This window comes from Astatotilapia calliptera, chromosome 1, assembly GCF_900246225.1.
Source record: "Astatotilapia calliptera chromosome 1, fAstCal1.2, whole genome shotgun sequence".
NCBI classification, from domain to species: Eukaryota; Metazoa; Chordata; class Actinopteri; order Cichliformes; family Cichlidae; genus Astatotilapia; species Astatotilapia calliptera.
Window position 1 is genome coordinate 34071677 of NC_039302.1, and position 5653 is coordinate 34077329.

At 37.7% G+C, this 5653-nt stretch overlaps 1 long non-coding RNA gene across 1 annotated transcript; it reads right to left on the minus strand.

Moving 5' to 3' along the window:
* Positions 1-1528: 1528 nt before the first annotated feature.
* LOC113026585 (uncharacterized) lies at positions 1529-4798 on the minus strand. The gene is made up of 4 exons (XR_003272941.1): positions 3234-4798; positions 2413-2530; positions 2131-2299; positions 1529-1619 (listed from the first exon to the last, which is right to left on the minus strand). It is a non-coding gene; the product is annotated as an uncharacterized LOC113026585 (long non-coding RNA).
* Between the last annotated feature and the right edge of the window lie 855 nt (positions 4799-5653).

The following is a 5653-nucleotide window of genomic DNA, read 5'->3' on the forward strand; positions in this document are numbered from 1 at the left end:
CAACTAAAAAATCAGCATATAAGAATCATTTATGCCACAGTCTTATTTTGTTAAAAGTAAGGAAAAACATTTGGAATTTACAAAACATACATATGTAAAATACTCCATGCCCCTAATCTACTGCTGCTGTCATCTATTAAGAATAATATGCTTTCAGGAAGAGGAGATGAACCAAATGTGGGTGACCGCAGGCTGATTGTATAACAAAATATGAGTTGTTTTATTTATTTATTTTAACCAATGCAAGAGATGAACTAAAACTCAGTAAAAAAAAATGGAGCAACTCAAAAGACACACTAAGCATGGAGATGGGCGATGTGAGATGGACTCACACCAGACATGAAAACAGAGACCAGGAGCCAGGAACTGAGTTCAAAACGCAATTCCTGCACCATGTCCTGGATCTGCCCAGGGGCCTCTGCTAGGATATGCTTGTAAACCTCACCTGGGAGGCACCCAGGAGGCATCCTACACTGTAAAAAAAAACGTGCTGTTTTTACAGGAAAACCCTGGCAGCTGGGGTTACCAGGGACTTCCTGTAAAAACGCTTTACAGATGCAACTTGTAAATTGATTTACAGTGAATGAATCTCAGATTAAAACTGTTAAATCTACAGGAAAAAGAAGTTAATTTCACACATAGATGTGATATATAAATACACTATTTCCTGTATCTTTTACAAGTAATAAATGCTTTTTGTGGATCCATAAACTGCAAAATTAACAGGGAAATATCGTACAAAGAACTAATTTAAAATGGTAGAACTACGGTGAAACTGTGCATATTAAATGGAGCTGCTCTGTAAATTATACATAAAATCTATGCTGAATATTATATGTTTTAATGTAAAATTTTAACCATAACCCAGCAAATTTCTTACTGCTACGCCTACACCCAAACATGCAAAAATACACATGAGAAAACACAAGAGAGGAAAATATCACTTTTGGGAAATTTATTTTGCAGCCACATTAGCAAAATGACAGCAAATGGATCCATTTTTCCAACTAACACAATATGCAAGGCACACAGCAACTACACAATTCAATCAAAATATAGGCTATAAAAGCTGTGGAACATTCCTGCAAAGCAAGAACCATGTTCATGAAACAAGCATTTGTTAGACCCTCCACCAGAAAAAGTTAACTAACCTGTTAAGACTTTAAAACAAAAAACACATATTGTGCCAAAAATGATCATAATCACCGTGCAACGCAACACGCACCCTGCTGTCACCACAACCATGGCCCTGGTCAGAAAACATCAGCAAAACCACGTGGTGAAACAAACCTACACATGTGGTCTAGAAACACTGCAGTAGCAGCATGTTGTTTTTTTTTCTTTTCTTATGTAAATAAAGAACATTCCTACAAAGAAAGAACATCTTCATGAATTGGCTTCATGCATTCGACCAGTAAAAGGTTCCAGTACACATTGTGGAACAAAATTAACAAAGTAAAACTAACAGTCCACAGAGAGTCAAGATTTAGGCTTAGCGCCACTCGTGGTCGGCGAAATCCTAAATCAGGGTGAGGACTCGAGGGTTCACACTGAGACGACGCTTTGAGTTTTTGTTCTCTACTTTGGTTCCTTTTTCTGGGTTTATGGAGAAGAAACACCTGCAGAATAACAATCATATAAAAGTTTATTAAGCATTTTTATAATTGATCAGTTAAAATACACATACAAAGTAAGTAAAAATTAAGTATATACATATATATACAGTCATGGCCATGACCACGTTCAAGACAAAGTATAACCAAAATGCTGTGGGGAAGTGAACAATGCATGGTCAAAAGTATTGGCACCCTTCACGAGTGTCTTCTGCAGTGATATGTCACACTTTAGCATTGTTAAAATCCAAAGCAAAGGTTATAGGTAGTCAGACGTCAGTTGACGCTTGGTCTAGCCCTGAGTCTCGGCCAGGCTTGGACCCAGATTCAGACTGTTAATGTATTTAAAAAAACCAAACAAACAAAAAAAACAACAACAAAAAACAGAAAAAACAACTGAAACCGGCTCCAAAGCCGACCGAGACTCAGAGCCAGACCTGGACTCGAACCACATCAAAGCCAGACTCCAGATCCCAGAGTCTCAGTTATGAGAAATAACAAAGCCATATTTGTTCACCTCTGAAGAAACTCTAAAGTGGAAGCCAGCTCAGATGGATAATGGATGTTGAAATTGTAGTAGCTCCCGAACATGAGGCACAGTGCAGAAATGAAGGAGGATATGTTTGTGCTGACGAGGTGCCGATCAACACTCAGCATGTATCTTCTTGAGGAATAGCAGGACTGTCCTGTGAAAAAATTATTTAACAGGTTATATCAATAAACACGGCAGTCACATGACATTCTATAAAAAATGCACTTAAAAAAAAAAGAGAGAGAGAGAGCTATGAAACAGACTTACCACACATGATAATAGTGGGTGTCAGAGGCACTTGCTCCAGTTGTACCTCATCTGCCAGACATGTATCTTCAACACAGAGAAGCATGGACTCCTCCTTCTCTTCAAAGTAGCTGAGTAGCTGTTTAAGGTAAAAGAGACACATGTTTCTGAGATAAGAATGACTATCCTTCTCTGGCATATCACTGGCTGAACTAGCAGATGCCATGGTTTCATGTGTGTTTTCTGAATATTCTGTACTGTCATTTGGGGGCTGAGGACGAGATTCCTTGTACATGTCATCAATACCATCTGGGGAACAAGCTTTATGCTTCCTACACATGTGAGAAGTAAATGATGACTTTTTTGTAAACATATGCTTACAACCACTTACTGGACATGACACAGACCTGCCCCCTGCAATATGATCATTTAAGTGAGACACTAGCTCTTTCACTGTTTGAAAATGGCGGGCACATAATGAAACTGCACATTTTAAATCTGCAACAAGAGCTTTAGGAGTAGCTTGAAGTGCAGGTGCATTGTGCACACGATAAAAATGCCCCTTGAAAGCAGAGTACGTGGTGAATGTTTGGCTGCAATTGGCGCCAACACATTTAAAAATACAACAAGGCTCATTCTTATGCACTCTGCAATGTAGTACATAGCCTCTTAATGTGACCAATACCTTTTTACAAAAGACGCAGATGATCATTTTTAGTATTTCTAAAGTTTGCCTGTGCTTTTCAGCTGAACTAGCATGCTAGCGCTAGGTTATGAGCCTTGGTCTAAATATCAACTGGTGCTTTTATCTCGAAAAAACGTCGCCAAGATATTGAACTTACCGTGCAGACTTTCTGACGAACAAACACAGATCCTCAAAAAACACTTGAAATCGTATGTTTGTAATTTGTCCTAACAACGTAGTTGCTGAAAGTTCATGTTTTCTTCTCCCGTCTTCTCTCTCGTGCTGGCTCGTTAGCTATAGTCGTGAACTAGGCGCTCTTCTCCTCCCGCCCTCACGTCATTATCCAATCAGAGACGAGCTTCAGATGCACATTCAAAATTAGGCGCGCTTCAGTGCAACTGTGAGTGGCCTGAAGTAGCTTACAGCTCTGTGGAGATGAGGCACCATAGAGATCCTATGGGAGGCACTGTAAGTTTGTTTAGCCTTTAATAATGAGACATTGCTGACCTAACCCAAAAAAGTATTCTAGTCTAAGTATCACATTGCAATTAAAAGAAACATAAAGAATACAAGCATTATGACAGAAGCATTACTTAGTCGTTAAATAATAATTTCTTATTGGTTACCCTACAATAGGCTGCAAATGATTTAAGAAAAAAACATGATGTAAACAATTTTAATTGTATATTTTTATATAGCCTATAAATGGAGAGGCAACCTCTCAGGTTCACAATGACATCTTCTGTGAAAACATTTTTATTAGTCCAATCCATGACTTTGCATCATTTCATGAATCATGTTAAAAGTAGGCCCAGTACATCCATGCAGTTGTAAAGTGACTTACATATACGTCATGTGTTTTTAAGGAAAACTGACTAAAACTGTGATTTTTACAGTATTTGCATGTCAAATTAACATGATTGTTTGGTTATGAGTATTACGGTGTTTCACTGTTTTTATTCACAGTATTTGTAGTTTTAACCAATAAATTTGATTATAATCACACATTCATGTTGTAAATATAACAGGAACATTCTGTTTAAAGGTTTACAATAATTCACTGTGATCGAAACAGGAAAGTTGTGTTTTGGGGTTTACTATACATTTCTGTAGGGGTTTTACATGGTTTTTATGTCAATTTCACTGCCCTTTTTTACAGTGTACTTAGATGTCCAAACCACCTCATTGATAAGGAGATGCGATTCTGCTTTGAGCATCTCCTGAATAACTGTGATCCTCACCTTATCTTTAAGGGAGAACCTATCCACCCTTTAGACAAAGCTTAATAAACAGACGTTTAAGTAACTAGGGCCTTGTTCACAAGTGAATGGAGAGTGGAACAAGAAAGTGAAAGATGGATTGGTTCATTACTGCTGGTGCTGTACTGGTTGGTCATTGTGTAGAAAGAGCTGAGTTGTGTTAAATATTTAAGTTTATGGTAATTGCTGATTTAGAGTACTAAATACAGGGGTGCATAGACTAAACTTGTTTTCCATTTGGACATTATGGAAAGCATTGAAAAATACATATCTCAGCCCATATTTTCAATTGTCATTTACAGTTCTGGCTGCTTATTAGTTTTATGTAGCTTTTATTGAAAATAAACCAAATTTAAAAAAACAACAATAGATGTGAAGATGTAGGTGTGAACAGCTGTAACTCTCAATAGCGCAGTGTCTAACCAGCTCTACGTGTCTGCTCATAAAACCTGAACTGTACTCCAGCAGGACCAAGTTTCTTTCATCCCAAGAGCAGCTGTGAGGGTTCCGATCTGCTCAGGAACCAATTTGGATTCCAGCAGGTTTTTGGCTGAAGCTGAGAAAACGGTGCATGACAGAAACGGCAGGACAGTTATGGTGCATTTCTGCTGGCTGTGCTATCCACCAACAGAGGTGCTAATTAATGCTAATTGCAAGAGGGGTCAATTATACACTCCATGGTGCATGATTAGGACCACCGTGTTAGCGACCAATGAATCAAAACAACAGCTATCCTCTCTGATGCTAAAACTGGAGCCCACACACAAACACACACCTAAAAAACAAACAAAAAAAAAACCCATATTGGTGCTGAATTAAAGGTATAATAAGAGAGACTTTATGTTTTTCCAAGGAATGACCAGAATATTTTTGAAAGATAGATTACAGCTGAAAACCATAATTTAACATATACTTGGATTTGTGAATACATTTCTGACTAAAAACTACCTTCCAGGCTCTTGAACAATAAATCCACATAAAGAAAAATTTAGTTTCGTGTATGTTTGCCTGCTTGTAGCTGAGGATACTGAAAAAAAAGAAAATAAAGAGTCTGAATGAATGAATTCTCTGTTTTTTGTGGCTGGATTTCTGCTGTAGCTTTTTTTTGTTTTGCATTCTTGGAACACAAAATTTATTTATATATATTTTATTAGTTACCGTCTGACACAAATCAACAAACCAGAAGGAATGGAAGTTCCAACTGTAGCTTAACAGAATGTCAAAGTTTGCTGACTGAGATTTGGTCACACAGTCTTGCATGTCAAGAAAACTTTGAACAGTGCTAGGAGAATGAATTAGTCCAGCAGCTGGGACCATA